This window comes from Bidens hawaiensis, unplaced genomic scaffold (assembly GCF_021521415.1).
Source record: "Bidens hawaiensis isolate Kalapana, Puna unplaced genomic scaffold, B.hawaiensis_p1.1 tig00005681_1, whole genome shotgun sequence".
In the NCBI taxonomy this organism is placed as follows: domain Eukaryota; kingdom Viridiplantae; phylum Streptophyta; class Magnoliopsida; order Asterales; family Asteraceae; genus Bidens; species Bidens hawaiensis.
The window spans coordinates 1,003,848-1,014,709 of NW_027491371.1; positions in this window are offsets into that span (position 1 = coordinate 1,003,848).

Here is a 10,862-nt window from a genome sequence, read left to right on the forward strand (position 1 = left end):
TTAATACGGTTGTGAGTGAAAATGTGTATTATTTAAATGATTTTGAATATATATGGCTAATTGGACATGAAGGATCTTTAAAGAGTGAATAAACTTTATAGATACGTGTATTTTGGTTAAATTATATGTATAGAGATGGGGTTCCATTTGTGAATGACAAAATGTTGCCAATTCAAAATAAAAATATATTTAACAAAAAAAGGTCATTTGGTTTTGTTTATATTTTTTGAAAATTGAATTTTTAGCCTGGTTGTACTTTTAAATAAATTGACTTTTGGGTTTACGTCAACCAAAACAAAAAATACGGAACTTATTGGAAGCAAACCGATCCGAATATAAGAAATTGAAACATGGTGTAACTTTACAATAGTAATGATTAATTGAACATTAATTAATATAAAAAGTTAGGAAAGTTGTAAGCCCAAATTCATTATTTTGTGTTATTTTATTTTCAACCAAATGATAAAATGAAAAAACCAACATTAAAACGACCCAATGTGAAAACCAAAAAAATAAAAAAAAAGAAAAGAAAAGAAAAAAGAATAAGAAACTAAACGGTTTTCACGATCAAAAACATAATTTTTAGTTTTTGATTCGGTCTGAGCCCAATCGTCCTCTATGTCTGCCATGTGACATAAAATTAGGAGTAGCAATAGTGTCGGGTTGACAGGTTGAGTTGAAGAACCCGAACACCAACCATAGTCTAGAACACTTAAACATACATAACCCGTGTAACTTACTTATCTTAACAAGTCAAACAAGTTGTAATTAAGTTGTAAATGGATTAAACACGTTCCATGACAATACTTGAAATATACTATACCGTTAGTGTCGAAAAATCGAGAAGCCGAGGGCGAGACACGCCTACGGAACATGAGTCCATATCTGGACAAGAGTTTTGAAGATTGCTTGAGAATGGCAGCCATCATAAATTAAACTTGGGACACAAGTTTCGTATGAAGAAAGATAAAGGTGGGCGGGATCTTAGTTGTTTACATAGCGGGAAAGAAGTTTTCGTTACTTGAGCAACACGATAAGATATTACAAAAATTCTTTTAATTGTTAAAATTTCTGTTTTTAGTAAATCGTAATTTTACATTTTCTAGTAAGGGTCCCACTTATTGGTAATAAATCTATATCTATCTATCTATATAATTGCATACCATAAAATCCTACATGTCGCTCTCAGGTTGTCCCCCCATTCTCTAGAGCTACCAGATTGTTTGATTTCAGAATGGAGGCTTCTCATGCATTTGACCCGAATTTGCGGTTATGGGTATCACCAAACCCATATAGTCTTTAAATGGGTTATAACATCTTATTTATTTGTGAAACTATTTCATAATTAAATAATAAATTTTGTGGGTCATGGGTCTCACCAAACCCAGATAACCCTTAAACGGGTTATAACATCTTATTTTTTGTGAAATAACTCCTTAATCATCAAACACTAATTTCCACGGGTTATGGGTCTTATCAAACCCTAATAGCCCTTAAATGGGTTCTTAGATCTCATTTATTGGTAAACATTTTCATCATCAAACCTAATTTAATTTAATACCTTTACATGTTCTCCGTTGCTACTCTATCATCTCCATCGCCGGTTAACTTCCGATACTACCCACCATCGTCAACTACATCAACGCCCCCTTTTTCATTAAACAAATATTTGTGTTCATGTTTGTTCATTAAAAAAAATCAACATGCTTGTGTTCGTTTATGTTTGTTCGTTAAAAATCTAATAAACCTACACATCTCAATTGAAAAACTCAAAACGCTAAAAAATATAATAACAAACTAATATATATGTATTAAATTAAAAATAAAACTACGTTAAAAAATAAATCATCATCATATAGTAAAATGATTAAAAATAAAACTTAAATAAACCCCCGTAACACGGGAGGATCAAACTAGTACTATATATAAACGAAAACATAAAAGTCCTACGTGTCGCGATATGGTCGCTCCCCATTTTTTTGGAGTCACCAGATTTGCTTGATTTTTAAATGGAGGATTCTCATGCATTTGACCCGAATTCACGGGTCTTACCAAACCCAGATATTCCATAAACGGGTTATAACATCTCATTAAATTAAAAATAAATCTCACCAAATATTTGATGTAAAAAATCCTATAAAATTAGGGATATATTAAACATTAATATATGATTATATTTAAAATATATTATTATAATTAAGAAACAATTTTATGATAAAAAAAATAAACGGGTCTTGAGTCTCAGCAAACTAATATAACTTTTAAACCGGGTTATAACATCTCATTTATTTGTGAAACCTTTTATCATGAAAACATAAGTATATTCTTAACTAACATACAATAAATAAAATTAAAATTTAAAAAATATATAAATACTAAAAACAAATAATATAAAACAATCTCCGTAGTACGGAGATAAAAACTAGTAATCTATAAATGTAAAAAGAGTTATATTCATCTTTACAATTTCATCACAGTTATTAGATATTATAAGTTGGATGCGATGGACCAATTTTACTATCGGTTAAATTAGACTGAAAAATTAACATCGGATGATGGAATGAGCTTGGTATCGGTAACGATATCGAAAATAGGGCAATGAATATCTCAAAAGACGGGTACCAGTACCGCTACTGAAGAGGTAGGTCCCAGCAGAGCCCAGTTGGACCCGCAAGACTCACCTTAAACAGGGACGTCTGCGCAGAGACCAACTGGATCCGCAGGACCAACCATGCTCAGAGACGTGACGTCCTTACGCGCAGTATGCAAGCTGGTCCCGCAGGAAATGCCTCCCATGAAGGACTCCGCCTGTTCCCGCAGCCTCGGATACAAGCCATGAGGGAAGGCCACCCGCGCAGCATGGCTACACGCACTAGGTACTTAGCTCTCGATCATTCAGTGTCACCTGAAGGAATGAGCAAAGCCGGGAGCAATCCCGCACAGAGGCGGGAGGGGGAATACTCCCGCCCAAATAAGCCAGTCTATACTGAAGGACCTTTTACTGTACCTGACGAGGTATGGGCGAAAGATCTGATCAGGGATACGACAGCTCACTGATACAGTATGGCGAGCAGCATGCTCCTGTACTGTATCACTATTAAGCCGCTGCCTACTCACCAACTACTGTCATACCACGTGCGTAGCCGGCAGTTGGTGGAAAGGGAATAGTATACAGCAGGCCTGGTCGCTATCAGCCGCTGCCTACCCACCAACTACCAGCAGGGCACGTGCGTAGACTACTGTTGATGAACAGGAACACTGTTGCAGCCGGCCATACCTCCTTGGAAACCTACCTTCGGCTATAAATACCCCAAATGGTATGATCATCTGGACACAACATATCTTACTACATTATCATATTATACCTGATATCTGCTCTAGCAATCTCTTAATATACTTTTATATTTAAAGAGCAATCGAGTCTGATTCTCACGCCGGAGGGTGGTCACAAGGAGGAACCCCCCCTTCTCAATGACGAGCTCACGGTGTCTGTTTTGCAGGTTATCAGAAGAACCATCTTCCAAGGGTCTAACCCCTCGTGGGAAACAGCTATCCAACCCCCAGGTTACCAGTAATCTGTCCGGGGTCCGGTTAGTGTTTCTTCATTGGCGCCATCCGTGCATAAAGCTAGAACTTTATTTTTCTCACAGTTTTCTCAAACTTCTACAAAGATGGTTAGAGAAATTCCGGTAACCATAACCCCTGCTACTAGGGGGAATACCGGCAACACAGTTTTTAAGAACACTACCCCGGCTACCGAAGCCGGGGCAAGCGAAGTAAATTTTACGAACACTACCCCACTTACCAAAGCTGGGGCAAGTGCAGTAAATGAGCGCCTACTGGGATCCACTGATACCCAGGTTGAGAAACGAAGACTCCCCCGCCAGACTCTCGATGAAGTTAAGGCATGGGCGGAGGCACGACAAAAGGAATTCCAGGCTGAGTTGGACGAACGCTTGCGTTCCGTACAACAGGCCGACGAATTCGAATACTGGGAGGATGACTCGGAGGAATCCGACTCTGACGCGAACCCTCGCCATAGGGCAAAAGGGAAGCGTAAGGAAACGGAATCCCAACCGAAAAGGCATTTTGGACAAGCCTTCAAACCAAAAAGCACAGGAGGAAGTCCACGAGACTTCTCTAAAACGTTCAGACCAAACGTTGCAAATGCAGGAACGTCCAAATTTGCAAGGGACATTGCTGAAGCAATCGCCCCAAAGAGTGCCAAACAAATGCCCAACATAGGCACATATGACGGTATATCTGATCCAGACGATCATTTGAACAGGTTCATAGCAGGGGCAACCGTCAGCAATTGGACGGAACCCACGTGGTGTTACATGTTCCAAATGACGCTGGTTGGGGCTGCTAGAGCATGGTTCGATCGTCTACCGGTCAACCACATCTACGACTGGCCAGACTTCCAACAAAAGTTTAGCCAACACTTCAGCCAGCAACGGAAGTATACCGAGGAGCAATGGACAATCCTCAAATGCATACGAGAGGAAGACGAATCTCTGCCAAACTTCATCACTCACTTCAACTCAAAGAAGTTAAGTTTGGGCAATATCAGTGAAGATCTTGTTCGCGCTGCCTTCATCCAGGGCGCACATGACCCGGAGCTCATCCGCACCCTAACGGGTAAAGATGGCATGCCATCCACATGGGATGGCATCATGACAGCAGCAAAACGCTATGCGGAAACAGAGAAGCAACTGGGTAGAGATCTCCCACAGAGCACAAACCTCTACACCCAGAGGACGAGAGAAGACAACGTCCTCACCGCCCGATTAAATAAAAAACGAAAGCTAGGCATCTGGCAGTCAAGGGTAAACTTTGACACCTCATCCGGCTTGCAAAATCGGTTGGGCGGAAGGGATAATGTACAGTCGCACCGGAACTCCAGATGGACGCCACTCACCAAAAGCGTCACTGAGATATTCGCCACTGAAGGGCTCCCATGGCCAAAACCGCCAATAATCCGACATCGTCACGATGCAGATCGGAGCAAATACTGTGACTTTCACAAGACAAAGGGCCACAACACTGAAGAATGCATAGATGTAAAAGATATGGTCGAAGCATTTGTCAGAGATGGGACGCTCGCGCACCTCGTGGCGTAATAAAGGCTGAGCAGGCGGGTGCGTATAGAACCCCAGCTGGGGAAAACACGAATCAATTCCAGCTTCAAAATCGAGACTACATGCTGCGTAAAGAACGAGATCCCGAACCAGGTGCGTATCGGCTCGATGGCACTCCCATCCCAACAAGGAAGGGAGCTCATTTACACATTTTGCATGTAAATCAATTCCAATTTGTAAAGAAAAGGCCAAGAGCCACTTCTAATGGAAATGATTCTCTTAAGAATATCGAAGCTGATGATTTTACATTTAATACTTTTCTGGACACTAATATGCCGGTTTTCACCGCATAATTACGTGAAGTCATTGCATGGGAAGGCGGTCCTACCCGCACGAACCCAATAACGTGACAAACCTTCACGCAGGTCAGTTGAAGGGGAAAAAGTTCAGCACCCAAAAATGAAAGTGCCGGTCTATCCGCATGAATCATTAACGAAACTGAATAATAACCTATCAACAACCGCGCGTCGAACGGTTAAAACTATCCAACACTGGTGACGGCATTCACATTACGTGAAGTCGTTGCGTGGGAAGGCGGTCTTACCCGCACGAACCCAATAATGTGGCAAACTTTCACGCAGGTCAGTTGAAGGAGTTCAATTATTCCATTAAATGAAAGTGCCGGTCTATCCGCATGAATCATGAAAGGAAAATGAACACTAACCTATCGACAACCGCGCGTCGAACGGTTCAAAACAAAATTCTTATAAAGGAAAGAAAAACCTACACGCAGGTCAGGTATGGGTAAAGTTTCGCCATCCTACTAAGTGCAAGTGACGGTTCTACCCGCACAATCACGAAAGAGGAAGCAAAACTTCACACCTATTATCAACCACGTTCAAAGGTTAACTTATCCTCAAAAGGTAAGAAAAACCTACACGCAGGTCAGATAAGGGTAAAGTTTTGCCATCCTACTAAGTGCAAGTGACGGTTCTACCCGCACAATCACGAAAGAGGAAGCAAAACTTCACACCTATTATCAACCACGTTCAAAGGTTAACTTATCCTCAAAAGGTAAGAAAAACCTACACGCAGGTCAGATAAGGGTAAAGTTTTGCCATCCTACTAAGTGCAAGTGACGGTTCTACCCGCACAATCACGAAAGAGGAAGCAAAACTTCACACCTATTATCAACCACGTTCAAAGGTTAACTTATCCTCAAAAGGCAAAGAAAACCTACACGCAGGTCAGATAAGGGTAAAGTTTTGCCATCCTACTAAGTGCAAGTGACGGTTCTACCCGCACAATCACGAACGAGGAAGCAAAACTTCACACCTATTATCAACCACGTTCAAAGGTTAACTTATCCTCAAAAAGTAAGAAAAACCAGCACGCAGGTTAGATAAAAGTTAAAGTTTAGCCATCCTACCAAGTGCAAGTGACGGTTCTACCCGCACAATCACGAAGGAGGAAGCGAAACTTTAACCCACTATCAACCACGTTCAAAGGTTCTTATTCTAAACACTTGGAAAATTGCTAATTTAAACTAAGTATGCAAGTCATAAGTTTATAAAGCAAGGAACCCAAAGAAGGAAATAACAATCTTATATGCAAAAAGATTAATATTTCAAGAATATATTACAAGAATGGCCGGGTAACTACCCGCCTAAAAGAAAATAAAAAACTATACAAGTCTTAGCAATGGGAAGGGATCTTCAGGATCAAGCCTCAGGGCCGCTACCACTTGGACCCGCTCCGTCAGAACGGGGTGGTTCGAGGAACGCTTTGAGGACAGCTAACCCATCATCAGCAGCAGCTACTTCGTCCACCTTCTCCACCACTGGATGCGGGAAGGCGGCGTATTGGTTCAATGCTTGGTCATAAATGGCTTCAGTATCCACATTGAACAAAGGGAAGTTGGAAGGCGGGACGCCTTTCTCAACAAACCCTAGACCAAGCATGAAGCCGGCCTTTTCCCCATCATCATGAGAAGCGTTGAGGGCTGCGGTTATAGCATCATCGTAAGAGGTCTCTGAAAAGACCCGACGCACAACCTACAAAGAAAACACAAGTATTAGAACCTTTTCTTACAAAAGAAATGCGTGAAGATAAATCTAAACATACCTGAGGCAACGCTTCTCGAAGAAGCCATCGGAGGGCAGCTTGAGCTTCGGTATGGGCGCGTTCGGCTTCGCTCTTGTTAAGGTTGGCAAGTAAAACTTCCTTAGCGGCAGCCTCTTCGACGCCCTTAAGCTTCCGCTGGGTCTGGTCAAGCACCCCCCTTTGGTCCAGGATTTCCTGGAGTTTCTTGGCATCTTCCATTGCCAAGGCATCATGAGCGCGTTGGAGAGCCTCTAATTTGGCCTTGAGCTCCTCATTCTCCACACGCAAAGGCTCAGCAACGGCTTCAGCCTTGGCAGCCCTCTCGGTTGCGTTTCGCGCAGTCTCCCTGGCCAACCGAAGCTGTTCATTAACAGCTTGGGCAGCCTTGGAGCGGGCCTCGAGTCGCGCCTGAACTTCAACCTCGAGGGCCTTGAAGGCCTTCTCCTTGTCGGCGGCAGCTGCCGCCAGCTGTTGGTTCTCCTCCCGAAGAGCACGCGCCTCAGATATGTCCTTGGCGTGAGCTGCTTTCAACTTGTCGTTTTCACGACAAAGCAGCTCGACGCGCGGCTGCATCCGGGCCTGGAGAACCCGAAGCTCATTAGTTAGCCTACCCTCCTGGTAGCTAACCATGGCTTCCCCCAACGCGCCCGGAGGAGCAGCGTGGCGAGCCCAGTCCACGCACTCCACGGGTGTGCGAAGGGTTGTTCCTCGGCGTATGTTCCATCGAGGAACATACACTTCATTGGAATCCGACACTGCAAAAGAAACAAAAGCAGTAAGGAAAAGATGATGAAAAACATTAAGGGAAAAAGAAAGGAACCCTACGCACCTGTAGGGTCAATGACAGGCCGATAGCCGCCAAACCCATCACCTGAACCTAAAGGAAATCCATCCAACAGGTCAGGCAGACGGGAAGGTGGCAAAGATCGGCGTGAAGCCCTGCGCGTACCTGATGGTCCGGCCATTGGTGCCGGTGGCGCGGGCATGGTGGCAGCCGCCGTGGTCGCCGTCGTTGTCTCCGCCGCGGTCGCCGCCTCCTTAAAAGCAGCAGTAACCGCCGGTTCCGTGAAGGATGCTGTAAAAATCGCACTCACGGCCGGCGGTGACGTCATCTCGGCCGGAACAGTTGGCTCGACGGAACGACCAACTGGACCAGCGGATGCAGGCGCAGGCGACTGGGTCGACGCCTCAGGAAGGCTGACCGAGCCTACCATCATTGGCGAGGAAGTACTCCCCTGCGTTTCACCCAGGATTGCGTCAACATCCACGCCTGCACAAAGAAGAAAGTGTTAAAAGAAAATTAAGAAGTGAAATCTACAAAGGCATTATGATTATACTTACGGGTTTTCTTGACCCTGAACGTACGGACGGGCGGGGAGGAACCCGATGGAGCCGGCCTCTTGGTACCGGTCACCGTCGTCTTCGTTGGTTCTCCGGAGGTAACGGTCGTAGCCTCCGGAGCAGTGGTCTTCTCACCACCGGGCTTCCCGCCACCTCTTCACTATCTGACTCCGTGTCAGATAGAACCACTGGATCAGCTGTGGCCTTCTCCTTCCCCTTCACGCCGGCAGCAGTCTTCTTCTTCCGCACAAGGGGAGGACCATCTGCGGATTCCTCAGAAGACAGGACGTAAGGATTTTCAGCAACGGGTACAGCATTGAGGGGTTCAGGATAGAATATCTCCTTACCTGGCCGCCGGTGGCTCAGGATCTCTTGGCCCGGCGGATAGACCTCCACAAACCTATCCGCCGTTTGCTCTAGGATGGGCAACTCATTGTCATCCAGAGCACGAGTGCCCACCCGCACAGGACTGTCAGCTTCCCGCGGGAACAGGAGCGACTCCAAATTATTCCCCTCTGAAAGAAAAAGAAACAGCTAGAAAATTAACTAATATCAGCAAGAAAGACAAGACATACCATAAGGAATAGAGTTCAAACCATATTCAAGAAGGATGGGAAACCGGGACGCATCCTTCCATACCCGGCTCATCCCCAGCAGCACCATCCCGGACTCCGCAAACCGGTAAACCGGAGATTGGACCCGGGATATCTTCGCGAACCATTCCGCCTCCTGGTAGCTGGAAGCGTGAAGGCTCGGAAGCGCTTGACCCTTCTTGACTTCATAGCAATGGGGATGGCGCGGGCAGAGATGTAGAAGAACTCCCGCTTCCACGATCGGAGACTGCGCTCGGTCACGCAGATCTTCAAACCCTTAATACGGGTTGTTAGGGTGTACCACCCCTGGACGCACCTCCAAGTATAGAAGGTCATCAGGCGGTCCACGTAGGGCTCAATACCCAGAATCCGACACACCCACTCGAAGTGCCGGACCTTGGCAATCGCCATCGGATGCACCTCGGTCAGGTGCACACCGTGCCTCTCCAGGACACGATACATAAACTTTGTCAATGGAAACCTAAGGTTCCCATAAACAAAGAATGCAGCATATACCCCGATCTTGCCACTGGGGGCATCGTACACAGTCTGGTGAGATTCAGGAAACTCAGGCTCGAGAGACTCGAGCATGAACTTCCTGACTATATACTGGTACTGATCGAGAGGTAGAGCACACTGGCACTCGCCAGCAGTACTCCTATCGTCGGCTACAACTTCAGCATCATGAGAAGACATTTTTGCAGAAAGAAGAGTGATTTCGGGAAAATGCTTGCCTGAAAAAGGGGAGTATTTGCCGGAAATCACTAAGAAGAAGAAGAAGAGAGGTGAAAGTGTGGATTACAAAGGGGCCTCTCCCCCTTTATATACTAATCGCAATTAATGCGGTGAATTTAATGCGGAGGAGAGAGAAATCGAAGGTGCAATGAAACTATGACACGTGGCAAAAAGCAGGCTGGCAACAGCTGTTGACAGGACGCGTGCCAGTAATTTCGCGGCCACGCGCCCGAAAAATCGTGCCCACGCGCCAGGAAAAGCGTCTGGAATGACCATGTTCTGTCACGTCACCATAACTTCCTGCACGTCCTGACACAGTCAGAAGAAACCGTCGCACGACGTTTCAGAGGTTTGGACTGTTCTTATCTTTCCACCAACTCTTCGAATTTCAAAATTCAAAATTCGAAAATATTAAAAAGTAAGCGGGAAAATACCCCTTACCCCTTGGCAAACAAGTAACCGTTAGACGGATGCGGGTACAGTGTAAAGGCAAAATCCTTCACATACCTGGCACCCGCAGGGAATTGAAGCCAAGTAAACCTTGGCGAACAAGTAACCGTTAGACGGATGCGGGTATAGTGTAAAGGCAAAACCCTTCACATACCTAGCACCTGCAGGGAATTGACGCTAGGAATACCTTGGAAGTAAAGTAACCGTAAGACGAGCGCTGGTACAGTGTTAAGGCAAAACCCTTCACATACCTAGCGCTCCGCTGGGAATTGAAACCAGGAAGGATCTTCTGGGCAATGCTTGCGGAAACGGAAATAACATCCCCGCATAGCGGGAACGTTGAGAGCTACGTTGTTTGAAGTTCCAGGATGGAATTGGTGGTTTTAACATAATTGATCACTATGTTCAAAACTACCAAAACCTCATGGAGAATCCACACAACTGGGACTCAATGCTCCTGACTTGCGAGGAGGTTACAGACCTACCCGCATCATACCCAAAGACCAAGCAGGAAACTCGGGCATTTCTGCAAGTGACAAGGACTTCCCATGGAAAACCT